Genomic DNA, 15,077 nt, shown 5'->3' with positions numbered 1-15,077 from the left:
TTCCTGTACCAAAGAAAGATTTAACAATGCGCCCAGTATTAGACTTACGGCCTGCAAACAAATATGTCAAGACCCAAAAGTTTTGCATGACTACTCTCCAAGAGGTAATCCCCCTCCTAAAAAAGAGGGACTACATGGCAACATTGGACATAAAAGATGCCTATTTTCATATTTCCATGTTCCCAGCGCACAGAAAGTACTTGCGCTTCAAGGTGGACAGTCGGCACTTCCAGTTCAAAGTACTTCCCTTCGGTATAGCCTCGGCTCCAAGGGTATTCACCAAGGTACTGGTGGTGGCGGCAGCACACCTACGCAGGGAGGCAATCCAGGTGTACCCTTACCTGGACGACTGGCTCATCACGGTGGAAACCCCAGCGATTTGCAGAACGAACATTCAAAGAACAATCGACCTCCTCTTCGAATTGGGTTTCTCAATAAACAAGAAAAAGTCAAGTCTGGTGCCAAACACCTCCAAACAGTTCCTAGGAGCAATCCTAGACACACAAGAGGGGTTGACCTTTCCATCAGAGGAAAGAATTTGGAATATACTACTGCAAATTCCTCAATATCAGGCCGGTCGTCAGATAACGGTAGGCAAAGCAATGCGTTTGCTAGGCATGATGGCGTCATGCATTTACCTGGTCCCCCACGCGTGCCTGCGCATGCGTCCCATGCAGGAATGGTTGGCGAAACAGTGGTCCCAGGCAAGTGGTCAGTGGGACGATCTAGTGGTCGTTTCGCCAACACTGGTACAAAGCCTTCACTGGTGGACAAGAGAAAATCTGTCCAAGGGGAAACCCTTTTATGATCCCGAGATACAGGCGGTAGTCACAACCGATGCATACCTGACAGGGTGGGGAGCTCATCTCCTCCACCATACAGCTCAGGGGCTCTGGTCTCACTCAGTGGCCAAGAATCACATCAACCTGCTAGAGCTTCTGGCAGTTTTCAGAGCGCTTCAAGCATTCAAACCCTACCTGCTGAATCTGTCAGTGCAGATCCGGACAGACAGCACTACAGCCATGTTTTACATTAACAAACAGGGAGGGACTCGTTCGCCAAATCTGTCCAAACTTGCCCAGAAAATTTGGACATGGGCACTCAAATGGAACATCTTCCTGTCATCGCAACATGTTCCAGGGGATCTCAATTCTCTAGCAGATGCACTAAGCAGAGATCCCCTCCCAGAGGAGCACGAATGGTGTCTACACAGAGAAATCGTAGAAGATCTCTTCTCTCAGTGGGGTTCAAGTGAAAACAGACAATGCCCAAGATTCGTGTCCAGATTCCCACAACCAAGATCTCAGGGGAACGCCCTGTGGATGAACTGGTCAGGAATGTTTGCATATGCTTTTCCACCAACTCCTCTCATCAGGAAAGTGGTGAACAAGATGAACAGGGAATCGATGACGCTCGTCCTAGTTGCTCCCATGTGGGCGAGACAACCGTGGTTTCCACACTTACGCACACTAGCGACGGGCGACCCCTTCAAGCTTCCGGGCTGGTACAACCTACTGTCGCAGCATCAAGGTCAAACAGTACATCCTCTACCCAGCTCAATGAACCTAGCAGCATGGCTCCTGAGGTCATAGAGTTTGGACATCTAAATTTGCCTCAAAGATGTATGGACATCCTAAAAGAATCTAGGAAGCCTAACACGAGGCACTGCTACTTTGACAAGTGAAAGAGATTCTTTATCTGGTGCCAGAATAGACAAATCAACCCAGTTGATTGCACTCCTTCAACTATTGTTACATACATGCTCCACCTACTGGATGCAGGACTGGTTTTTAACTCACTGAAGGTGCATCTGGCGGCTCTGTCAGCATACACCACCTCCCATAACAAGGTGTTGTGGTGGAAAGTTCCAATGGTTAAAGCCTTCATGGAAGGAGTAAAGAGACTTAACCCTCCTATTTCAAACCCACCACCAGGGTGGGACCTTAATGTGGTGCTAGCTAAACTCGTGGGCCCCCCATTTGAACCCATGCATAAAAGCAGTCTCAAACAGCTGACTTATAAGACAGCCTTCTTAGTAGCTATTACATCCATAAGAAGGGTTAGTGAAATTTAGGCTCTGTCAGTGCAGGATCCTTTCTTTACAGTTCACAAGGATAAACTGGTTTTGCGTACACACCCTAGGTTCTCACCTAAGTTTATTTCCAAATTCCACGTGAACCAGTCCATCGAGCTTCCGGCTTTCTTCCAAAACCCACAAAGCTCGGCTGAGGTGAAACTACACACCCTAGATGTGCGTAGGGCGGTCCTCTACTATGTAAACAATACCAGGCCGCTAAGGAAAACAGACCAACTGTTTGTCTCCGTAGCTACAGGCAGAGAGGGGGATCGCGTCTCTAAAGTTGCCATCTCTAAGTGGATTATTAACTGTATCCAGCTGTGTTACTCCCTTTCTGAAAAAACTCTGCCTTTCACGCCAAGAGCCCACTCTACAAGAGGCATTGGGGCCACTCTGGCTTTCATTGCAAATGTACCCCTCGATACCATTTGCAAAGCAGCTACTTGGAGCTCTATTCACACTTTTACTCTGCACTACTGCATTAACACACATTCCAAGACAGATACACAAGTTGGACAAGCAGTTCTAAGACATTTATTTGCTCATGACCCTTCTCACATCCCACCTCCTTCTTCAGGTACTGCTCGCTAATCTATGCATAGCATGTGATCTAAGCAGATTCCACAAGCATTAGAAGGGATACATTACTCACCGTAATCGTATTTCTGATGCTTGTATCTGCTTAGATTCACATGCGACCACCCTTCCTCCCCTCTGAGAGAAGGCGCATGGATGCTTGTAGTCTTACCTTTCTTTCTATCTGCTTGGATTATCTGTAATCATGCTACTCCTCATGCTACCTCATGTCAGAAAAAATACAATCTGAGGGTCCTACACGCATGAGGGATCATGGGTACAGTGGATGTCACACTAGGGATAGTATTACTGGCACGCCCTGTGTCGACGCCCATTTTCGAGTTTCGAAAAAACAAACTGTAATACTCCGCAACTTCCATTAGATGTCGGCCTATGCACAGCATGTGAATCTAAGCAGATACAAGCATCAGAAATATGATTATAGTGAGTAATGTATCCCATATATATATTCAGTGAAAAAACTTTGTTAAAGGGACGTTATGGTTCCAAGTAAAACCGAAAAACCCTTGAAATTCGCCAGTTATGGTAAGCTAAGCAACCATAACTTGCGCCACCACAGTGCACTGCTAAGCCTAACACCCAGGACATCAAAGATGACATCACAAATGTCATTGATGACATCACTGATGACATCACATGTGCATTTACCTTTCATGAAAAGTCTGTACAAGGGATTCTTAGTGTAATGTTAATAAAAAAAGTGTCAAAGATTATTGGAATAAATATCAAGTGCTAATCAGTGCATTAAGCTATGCATTGATATAAATAGCATTCTATTATTAACTTCAATCCAGTATACTAAGGTACTCATGTAGAAACATAGGCATTGTGTGCAGCATACATGATGGAGGTGCAATTTTCATAATCTTGCCATGTTGAATAGTGAAATGATAACTGTTTTCATATTAGAGTTTTGCATACAGTGAAACTTGTTATAAGTAGGTAATAAAACCCACTCACTACATAATTGCATTGTTATAGACAAATCACAAAGACACAACACCACATACAAATATGAATATATACAAGGGAATTGAAGTAAGAAAAAAAAACAGCAATAGTAGCAGAAAGTGTTCATAACCTAACTGATTACCTTTATGGAGAGAAATGATTGCTCTGTTTCAAAGCTGTTACTTACCCTATCTATATATATTACTTGATGTGTCTGGACCCTAAGGAAAATAGGGTGAGTACAACATACAAAAATATGAGCATATACAGGGAAAGTACAGTAATAAAAAAACATCAAAAGTATCAGAAAGTGCTGATAAATCTACTGATAATTTTAATGCACAAAAAGGATTGCTGTCTTTCAAGGTTCTGCCTTCCCCTATGTATGTTTCATATGATATGACTGGACCCTAAGGGAATTATTGTAAGAACATACGTGAAGGATAAGTCTACGAATATAGTACATTTACAATTTTTAGTTCCTGACTGTTACTGAAGAAAATCATGTGGCCTAGATATGTCAGGAAAGGAAAAAAGGGGGAGTCAGACATGTGATGTCATCAGTGAGGTCATCATTGACATTTGTGATGTCATCTTTGATGTCCTGGGTGTTAGGTTTAGCAGTGCACGGTGGTGGCGCGAGTTATGGTTGCTTAGCTTACCATAACTGGTGAATTTCAAGGGTTTTTCGGTTTTACTTGGAACCATAACGTCCCTTTAACAACGTTTTTTCACTGAATTTCATAGGTTTTTACTAGCGCAACTTAACCATAACGTCCCTTTAACAACGTTTTTTTACTGAATTTCATAGGTTTTTAGTAGCGCAACTTAACCATAACGTCCCTTAAACAAAGTTTTTTTACTGAATTTCATAGGTTTTTATTAGTGCAACTTAACCATAAAGTCACTTTAACACATTTCTTTTTTAATGAATTTCATAGTTTTTTATTAGTGCAACGTAACCATAATGTCCTTTTCAATGGAGGAAGACCACTACCATCCTAGGTTCTCAAAGTGGGAACCCGGGGTGGTAAAAAAAGATTTTTCTTCCCAAACCGTGACGCCACAGGCAGGCGTCCCGGTGTAGAAAGGAAAATCTTTTACCAAGATGGACACCAGGGAAACGGAAGGCGGGGTGTATAAAGAGAACACAACAGGGCATCAGCGGGGGGTCGGGAAGACCAGGCGAGAGACACGGGGGCATGCGTTGGGGGTAACACTAGGGAGACACGGGGCATGAGCAGGGTGGGGGGTAACACGAGGGAGACACGGGGCATGAGCGGGGGTGGGGGAAAGAAGGAAGACACGGGGCATGAGCGGGGGGTGGGGGGGAAGAAGGAAGACACGGGGCATGAGCGGGGGGGAAAAGGGAGATACGGGGCATGAGCGGGGGGAAGGGAGACACGGGGCATGAGCAGTGGGTGGGGGAAGAAGGGAGACACGGGGCATGAGCAGGGGGTGGGGGGTACGGGAGGGAGACACGGGGCATGAGCGGAGGGTGGGGGGAACAGGGCAGACATGGGGCATGAGCGGGGGGTGGGGGAGGAAGAAGGGAGACACGGGGCATGAGCGGGGGTGGGGGGAGCAAGGAAGACACGGGCATGAGCGAGGGGTGGGGGGAAAGAAGGGAGACACTGGGCATGAGCGAGGGGTGGGGGAAAGAAGGGAGACACGGGGCATGAGTGGTGGGTGGGGGGTACAGGAGGGAGACTAGGGGCATGAGCGGGGGGTGGGCGGGAGAAGGGAGACACGGGGCATGAGCAGGGGGTGGGGGGGAAAAAAGGGAGACATGGGGCATGAGCGGGGGTGGGGGGAAGAAGGGAGCCACGGGGCATGAGCAGGTGGTGGGGGGAAGAAGGGAGACACAGGGCATAAGCGGGGGGTGGGGGGGAAAGAAGGAAGACACGGGGCATGAGCGGGGGTGGGGGAAAGAAGTGAGACACGGGCCATGAGCAGGGGGGAAAGAAGGGAGACACGGGGCATGAGCGGGGCGGTGGGGGGGAAGAAGGGAGACACGGGCATGAGCGGGGGTGGGGGAAAGAAGGAAGACACGGGGCATGGACGGGGGGGTGGGTAGGAAGAAGGGAGACACAGGGCCTGAGCAGGGGGTGGGGGGGAAGAAGGGAGACACGGGGCACGAGCAGGGGGTGGGGGGAAGAAGGGAGACACAGTGCATGAGCGGGGGTGGGGGGGAAGAAGGGAGACACGGGGCATGAGCGGGGGTTGGGGGCAGAAGGAAGACACAGGGCATGAGCAGGGGGTGGGGGTGGAAAGAAGGGAGACACGGGGCATGAGCAGGGGCTGGGGGAGAAGAAGGGAGACACGGGGCATGAGCGGGGGGTGGGCGGGGGAAAGAAGGAAGACACGGGGCATGTGCGGGGGGTAGGGGGGAAGAAGGGAGACACAGGGCATGAGCGGGGGGTGGGGGAGAAGAAGGGAGACACGGGCATGAACGGGGGGTGGGGGGTACAGGAGGGAGACACGGGGCATGAGCGGGGGGAACAGGGCAGACACGGGGCATGAGCGGGGGTGGGGGATGAAGAAGGGAGACACGGGGCATGAGCGGGGGGTGGGGGGGATGAAGGGAGACACGGGGCATGAGTGGGGGGTGGGGGAAGAAGGGAGACACAGGTCATGAGCGGGGGGTGGGGGGTGGAAAGAAGGGAGATACGGGGCATGAGCATGGGGTGGGGGGGCAAAGGGAGACACGGGGTATGAGCGGAGGGTGGGGGGAAGAAGTGATACACGGGGCATGAGCGGGGGGTGGGGGGAGAAGGAAGACACGGGGCATGAGCGGGAGGTGGGGGTGGAAAGAAGGGAGACACGGGGCATGAGCGGGGGGTGGAGGGGAGAAGGGAGACACAGGGCATGAGCGGGAGTGGGGGGAAGAAGGGAGACACGGTGCATGAGCAGGGGGTGGGGGGGAAGAAGGAAGACACTGGGCATGAGCGGGGGGTGGGGGGAAGAAGGGAGACACAGGGCATGAGTGGGGGGTACGGGAGGGAGACATGGGGCATGAGCGGGGGGTGGGGGGGTACAGGAGGGAGACACGGGGCATGAGTGGGGGGTGGGGGAACAGGACAGACACAGGGCATGAGCGGGGGGTGGGGGAAGAAAGGAGACACGGGGCATGAGCGGGGGGTGGGGGAGAAGAAGGGAGACATGGGGCATGAGCGGCGGGTGGTGGGGTGGGGGAAGGTGATGACACGGGGCATGAGCGGGGGTGGCGGGAAGAAGGGAGACACGGGGCATGAGCGGGGAGTGGGGGGAAAGATGGGAGACATGGGGCATGAGCGGGGGGTGGGGGGGAAGGAGGGAGACACGGGGCATGAGTGGGGGGTGGGGGGTAAACAGGGCACACATGGGGCATGAGCAGGGGGTGGGGGGAACAGGGCACACACGGGGCATGAGCGGGGGGTGGGGGGGAACAGGGCACACGCTGGGGGTGGGGGAATGGGAGGAACACACGGAGCATCAGCGGGGGATGGGGGAACAGGTGAGACACAGGGCATGAGCGGGGGGTGTGGGGAAGAAGGGAGACACGGGCATGAGCGGGGGTGGGGGGGGAGAAGGAAGACACAGGGCATGAGCAGGGGGTGGGGGTGGAAAGAAGGGAGACACGGGGCATGAGCAGGGGCTGGGGGAGAAGAAGGGAGACACAGGGCATGAGCGGGGGGTGGGCGGGGGAAAGAAGGAAGACACGGGGCATGTGCGGGGGGTAGGGGGGAAGAAGGGAGACACAGGGCATGAGCGGGGGGTGGGGGAGAAGAAGGGAGACACGGGGCATGAATGGGAGGTGGGGGGTACAGGAGGGAGACACGGGGCATGAGCGGGGGGAACAGGGCAGACACGGGGCATGAGCGGGGGGTGAGGGAGGAAGAAGGGAGACACGGGGCATGAGCGGGGGGTGGGGGGATGAAGGGAGACACGGGGCATGAGTGGGGGGTGGGGGGAAGAATGGAGACACAGGTCATGAGCGGGGGTGGGGGTGGAAAGAAGGGAGATACGGGGCATGAGCAGGGGATGGGGGGGAAAAGGGAGATACGGGGTATGAGCGGGGGGTAGGGGGAAGAAGGGAGACACGGGGCATGAGCGGGGGGTGGGGGGAGAAGGAAGACACGGGGCATGAGCGGGAGGAGGGGGTGGAAAGAAGGGAGACACGGGGCATGAGCGGGGGGTGGGAGGGAGAAGGGAGACACAGGGCATGAGCGGGGGTGGGGGGGAAGAAGGGAGACACGGTGCATGAGCAGGGGGTGGGGGGGAAAGAAGGAAGACACGGGGCATGAGCGGGGGGTGGGGGGAAGAAGGGAGACACGGGGCATGAGTGGGGGGTACAGGAGGGAGACATGGGGCATGAGCGGGGTGTGGGGGGGTACAGGAGGGAGACAGGGGGCATGAGTGGGGTGTGGGGGAACAGGACAGACACAGGGCATGAGCGGGGGGTGGGGGAAGAAAGGAGACACGGGGCATGAGCAGGGGGTGGGGGAGAAGAAGGGAGACATGGGGCATGAGCGGGGGGTGGTGGGGTGGGGGAAGGGGATGACACGGGGCATGAGCGGGGGTGGTGGGAAGAAGGGAGACACGGGGCACGAGCGGGGAGTGGGGGGAAAGATGGGAGACATGGGGCATGAGCGGGGGTGGGGGGGAAAGGAGGGAGACATGGGGCATGAGTGGGGGGTGGGGGGAACACAAGGGAGACACAGGGCATGAGCGGGGGGTGGGGGGTAAACAGGGCACACATGGGGCATGAGCGGGGGTGGGGGGAACAGGGCACACACGGGGCATGAGCGGGGGGTGGGGGGGAACAGGGCACACGCTGGGGGTGGGGGAATGGGAGGAACACACGGAGCATCAGCGGGGGATGGGGGGAACAGGTGAGACACAGGGCATGACCGGGGGGGAAACAGGGCACACACGGGGCATGAGGGGGTGGGAAGGAACAGGGCACACACGGGGCATGAGCAGGGGGTGGGGATGGGAAAGAAGGGAGACACAGGACATGAGCGGGGGGCAGGGGGGAAGGAGGGAGACACAGGGCATGAGCGGGGTTGGGGGGTAAGGGGAGAGACAAACAGGGCAAGAGCGGGGGGAAGGGGAGAGACACGGGGCATGAGCGGGGGGTTGGGGTGAGGGGAGAGACACAGGGCATGAGCGGGGGGTGGGGGGGAGGGGAGAGACACACGGGGCATGAGCGGGGGGTGGGGGGAATAGGAGAGACACATGGGGCATGAGTGGGGGTTGGGGGGGAGGCGAGAGATACACGGGGCATGAGCGGGGGGTGGGGGGAAGGGGAGAGACACACGGGCCATGAGCGGGGGGTGGGGTGGAAGAAAGAGACACACGGGGCATGAGCGGGGGGTGTGGGGAAGGGGAGAGACACATGGGGCATGAGCGGGTTTGGGGGGGAGGGGAGAGACACACGGGGCAAGAGCAGGGGGTGGGGGGAGGGGAGAGACACACGGGGCAGGAGCGGGGGGTGGGGGGGAGAGACACACGGGGCATGAGCGGGGGGTGGGGGGGAAGGGGGACATACGGGGCATGAGCGGGGGTGAGGGGGAAGGGGGGAGACACACGGGGCATGAGCGGGGGGTGGGAGGGAAGGGGAGACACACGGGGCATGAGCGGGGGGTGGGGGGAGGTGAGAGAAACACGGGGGATGAGCGGGGGGAAGGAGAGAGACGAGACACACGGGGCAAGAGCGGGGGTTGGGGGGAAGGGAAGTGACACACGGGGCATGAGCGGGGGGTGGGGGGAAGGGGCGAGACACATGGGGCATGAGCGGGGGTGGGGGGAACAGGAGACAAACGGGGCATGAGCGGGGGGTGGGCGGATAATGAGGGAGACACGGGGGATGAGCGGAGGGTGGGGGGGAATAGAGGAGACATGGGGATGAGCGGGGGTGGGGGGGAACAGGGGAGAGACAGGGGATGAGCAGGGGGTGGGGGGAACGGGAGGAAGAGACAGGGCCTGAGCTAACTGTGCAGACAGCAGATCCTGCTTCTCGGCCCTCCGCAGGCCACCGTGTGCCGTGCCGATGGCGTGAGCGGGGGCTGGAGGAACAGGGGAGACACGGGGGTGGGGGTCGGGGGGACACGAAGGAGACACGGACATGAGCGGGGGTTGGGGGGAATGGGAGGAAGACACGGGCATGAGCGGGGGGGAAACAGGGCACACACGGGGCATGAGGGGGTGGGAAGGAACAGGGCACACATGGGGCATGAACAGGGGGTGGGGATGGGAAAGGAGGGAGACACAGGACATGAGCGGGGGTGGGGGGGAAGGAGGGAGACACAGGGCATGAGCGGGGGTGGGGGGGAAGGGGAGAGACACACAGGGCATGAGCGGGGGAAGGGGAGAGACACGGGGCATGAGCGGGGGGTTGGGGTGAGGGGAGAGACACAGGGCATGAGCGGGGGGTGGGGGAGAGGGGAGAGACACACGGGGCATGAGCGGGGGGTGGGGGGAATGGGAGAGACACACAGGGCATGAGCAGGGGGTGGGGGGGAAGGGGAGACAGACGGGGCATGAGCGGGGGTTGGGGGGGAGAGATACACAGGGCATGAGCGGGGGGTGGGGGGAAGGGGAGAGACACATGGGCCATGAGCGGGGGGTGGGGTGGAAGAGAGAGACACACGGGGCATGAGCGGGGGGGGTGGGGAAGGGGAGAGACACACGGGGCATGAGCGGGTTTGGGGGGAGGGGAGAGACACACGGGGCATGAGCGGGGGGTGGGGGGAGGGGAGAGACACACGGGGCAGGAGCGGGGGGCGGGGGGGAGAGACACACAGGCATGAGCGGGGGGTGGGGGGAAGGGAGACATACGGGGCATGAGCAGGGGGTGAGGGGGAAGGGGGGAGACACACGGGGCATGAGCGGGGGGTGGGGGGAAGGGGAGTCACACGGGGCATGAGCGGGAGGTGGGGGGAGGGGAGAGACACATGGGGCATGAGTGGGGGGTGGGGGGAGGGGAGAGAAACACAGGGCATGAGCGGGGGGGAAGGGGAGAGACACACGGGGCAAGAGCGGGGGGTGGGGGGGAAGGGGAGTGACACACGGGGCATGAGCGGGGGGTGGGGGGGAAGGGGCGAGACACATGGGGCATGAGCGGGGGGTGGGGAGGGACAGGAAAGACACAGGGCATGAGCGGGGGGTGGGTGGATAATGAGGGAGACACAGGGATGAGCGGAGGGTGAGGGGGAATAGAGGAGACACGGGGATGAGCGGAGACATGAGCAGGGGTGGGGGGGAACGGGAGGAAGACACAGGGCCTGAGCTAACTGTGCAGACAGCAGATCCTGCTCCTCGGCCCTCCGTAGGCCACCGTGTGCCGTGCCGATGGCGGGGGCTGGAGGAACAGGGGAGACGTGGGGGTGGGGGGGACACGAAGGAGACACGGACATGAGCGGGGGGTGGGGGGAATGGGAGGAAGACACGGGCATGAGCGGGGGTGGGCGGAATGGAAGGAAGACACTTACTAGCCGGGCTGTCACCGCAAACCACAAATATGGCGGGCGTCTTGAAAATACGACGCACTGCACGCTGCAGTGCAGCAATGGGAAAGCATGTAACATGTCCACAGACACGACGCAAACCGCTTGCCCAATCCCTGTCCTGTCCGCAGAGCGAACAGGGAAGTGTGTCCGCGAAGCGAACACAGATATCACTAATTATTTTTGACCTACTTTTTGGTTATTTTTAAAAAAACTACTGGACGGATTTCCGTCTAGCGGTTTGGGCTGTAGGCGCGAGCAAAACATTTTTCCCATTCAGTCTATGGGAAAAAAAGAAATGTTGGGACCCCCTCTATAACTTTTCCCCCCCTGCAGAAAAATTCAGAGTGGGCCATATACTTTTTTTGCAAAGTTTGGTGAGGATTCGTCCAGGGGGAGCGAAGTTATAAGCCGCCCAAAAAGTGCTCTTCCTATGGAAACAGCAACTTATCCATAACTACATGGCCACTACCGTGGCCATATATATATATATATATATATTCAATGCACGAATAAAAACCCATGAAATTCAATAAAGAAACTGTGTTAAAGGGATTTCATGGTTACAGGTAAAACCGAAAAGCACCAGAAATTCACCAGTTATGGTAAGCTAAACAAGCATAACTCACTCCACCACCGTGCACTGCTAAGACTAACACCCAGGACATCAAAGGTGACATCACAAATGTCATTGATGACATCACTGATGACATCACATGTGACATTAATTTTGAGGAAAAATCCCTACAAGGGTTGTGTTGATAATGTTGGTACCAAGATGTGATTGTGTAATGTAAAACATGTAATAACTAGTTAACAATTCAAGATTTGCTACACACTTGTGATAGTAAAAACAATACATATGAAGACCCACAATGCATACAAATCAGAAGCACATACAGGCGAACCAGCATCATCAGAAAATGTTAATAGCATTAAAGTTTATTTACATGTATACAAATGAATTGTGTGCTTGAGGCATGCCAATTTCCCCATGTATGTGCACCACGAGCTGAGACCAAACCCTAAGGAAAGTACTTTAAGAGCATATGAGAAGGTTAACACTTTTTGAATTTTAATATTCTGACTGTCAGTGAACAAAACCACCTGGCCTGTATATGTCAGTAAACAAAAACAAGTGGCCCAGATATGTGATGTCATCAGTGATGTCATCAATGACATTTGTGATGTCATCTTTGATGTCCTGGGTGTTAGTCTTAGCAGTGCACAGTGGTGACACGAGTTATGGTTGCTTAGCTTACCATAACTGGTGAATTTATGGGGTTTTGTGGTTTTACTTGTAATCATAACGTCCCTTTAACAACGTTTTTTCATTGAATTTCATAGGATTTTATTAGTGCAACTTAACCATAACGTCCCTTTAATACAGTTTTTTCATTGAATTTCATAGGTTTTTACTAGTGCAAGTTAACTAAAACCTCCCTTCAACAAAGTTTTTTCATTGAATTTCATAGGTTTTCATTAGTGCATCTTAACCAAAACGTCCCTTTAACAGAGTTTTTTCATTGAATTTCATAGGTTTTTATTAGTGCAATTTAACCATAACATCCCTTTACCAGAGTTTTTTCAGTGAATTTCATGGGTTTTCATTAGTGCATCTTAACCATAATGTCCCTTTAACACAGTTTTTTCATTGAATTTCATAGGTTTTTACTAGTGCAACTTAACCATAGCGTCCCTTTAACACAGTTTTTTTTCATTGAATTTCATAGGTTTTTATTAGTGCAATTTAACCATAACATCCCTTTAACAGAGTTTTTTCAGTGAATTTCATGGGTTTTCATTAGTGCATCTTAACCATAATGTCCCTTTAACACAGTTTTTTCATTGAATTTCATAGGTTTTTACTAGTGCAACTTAACCATAATGTCCCTTTAACACAGTTTTTTCATTGAATTTCATAGGTTTTTACTAGTGCAACTTAACCATAACGTCCCTTTAACACAGTTTTTTTCATTGAATTTCATAGGTTTTTATTAGTGCAATTTAACCATAACATCCCTTTAACAACGTTTTTTCAGTGAATTTCATAGGATTTTATTAGTGCAACTTAACCATAACGTCCCTTAAATACAGTTTTTTCATTGAATTTCATAGGTTTTTACTAGTGCAACTTAACCATAACGTCCCTTTAATAAAGGTTTTTCATTGGATTTCATAGATTTTTATTAGTGCAAGTTAACTAAAACGTCCCTTCAACAAAGTTTTTTCATTGAATTTCATAGGTTTTCATTAGTGCATCTTAACCAAAACGTCCCTTTAACAGAGTTTTTTCATTGAATTTCATAGGTTTTTATTAGTGCAATTTAACCATAACATCCCTTTACCAGAGTTTTTTCAGTGAATTTCATGGGTTTTCATTAGTACATCTTAACCATAATGTCCCTTTAACACAGTTTTTTCATTGAATTTCATAGGTTTTTACTAGTGCAACTTAACCACAGCGTCCCTTTAACACAGTTTTTTTTCATTGAATTTCATAGGTTTTTATTAGTGCAATTTAACCATAACATCCCTTTAACAGAGTTTTTTCAGTGAATTTCATGGGTTTTTACTAGTGCAACTTAACCATAATGTCCCTTTAACACAGTTTTTTTTCATTGAATTTCATAGGTTTTTATTAGTGCATCTTAACCATAATGTCCCTTTAACACAGTTTTTTCATTGAATTTCATAGGTTTTTACTAGTGCAACTTAACCATAATGTCCCTTTAACACAGTTTTTTCATTGAATTTCATAGGTTTTTACTAGTGCAACTTAACCATAACGTCCCTTTAACACAGTTTTTTTCATTGAATTTCATAGGTTTTTATTAGTGCAATTTAACCATAACATCCCTTTAACAGAGTTTTATCAGTGAATTTCATGGGTTTTCATTAGTTCATCTTAACCATAACGTCCCTTTAACAGAGTTTTTTCCAAGAAGAAGCAGTAGAGGAAGTGCCTACCTCTAGCTCGCAGAGAGATTCATGGGTGTGGCAGTTATTTACCACTGTTGGGAATGTACCAAAGGCTAAAGCTACCAAAGTAAAATGCTCTGAGTGCAACTTTGTATTCAGTCGCGGGCTCCCCAGACAGAAATCCTACGGAACCACTTCAATGTGCTGCCACACCAAATCCAATGACCGCAATGCTCTCAGAAAGGTTGTTCCTTTCTTAGCATGTAGGAGGCTGTCTTCCTCCACCTCATCTTCCTCAACCAATACTGTAACCACAAAGCCTACTTCTGTGGGACACAAAATCCCACCAGCTATCTTGCAAGCAACAAAAAAGGCTCTTGATCCATTTTTTTTCAAAGACAGCAGTCCTCTGTATATACTTAAACAAAGCATTCTGCACAGGGAAGCAATTTTGAAGTGCTTTTGAAGCTGTAATCAAGGAGCATGAGAAACACTGCCCCCACCTTAGAAATAACACACATGCAACATTTTCCCCTGTCCACCTGCCCTCCATATTAGTGTTTAGTGCCTGTTCTCTCTTTTCCCTCCCCACCATTCATTCTAAGATTTCCTGCCAAAAATAAAATACATTCGAAAACAACAAAATAAATGTTCCTTTAGGAACCACCGTTCACAGTTAAAAAATAGAGCTAAAAAATATGTATAGCCTCCATCTACTTTACATTTCTCAGTAAAGTACATAGGGCCTCATTACGACTTTGGAGGTAGCCATGGCTTTATTGGCGCCATGGCTGCCTCCAAAACCGTGTCCGGGTTCCCTGAATGGGGAATTACCGGGCAATTCAGAGTTTGGAGGGCCCGGTAATTCCCCTTCAGGTAACCCGGGCCCGGTCCTTCCCCATTCCCATTTGAGCCCCCAAAGGGCTCAATGGGAATGGGGAGGGAGCTACCAATGGGCCCACTCACAATGGGCCCATTGTTTGCTCCCTGGTTCCCTCGAGGAACCCGCTATGGACGTCTGGATAAACCAGACGTCCACA

General features: G+C 52.1%; 1 long non-coding RNA gene across 2 annotated transcripts in view; it reads left to right on the top strand.

Annotated features, from left to right (window-relative positions):
• LOC138569068 (uncharacterized) overlaps nucleotides 1-15,077 on the top strand; it is a 1,405,462-nt gene that overhangs the window by 735,028 nt on the left and 655,357 nt on the right. The window lies entirely within an intron of this gene.

This window comes from Ambystoma mexicanum, chromosome 2q, assembly GCF_040938575.1.
Source record: "Ambystoma mexicanum isolate Mex_15411 chromosome 2q, UKY_AmexF1_1, whole genome shotgun sequence".
Lineage (NCBI taxonomy): Eukaryota > Metazoa > Chordata > Amphibia > Caudata > Ambystomatidae > Ambystoma > Ambystoma mexicanum.
The sequence above is the reverse complement of the archived record's forward strand: the minus strand, read 5'-3'. Positions and strand labels throughout refer to the sequence as shown.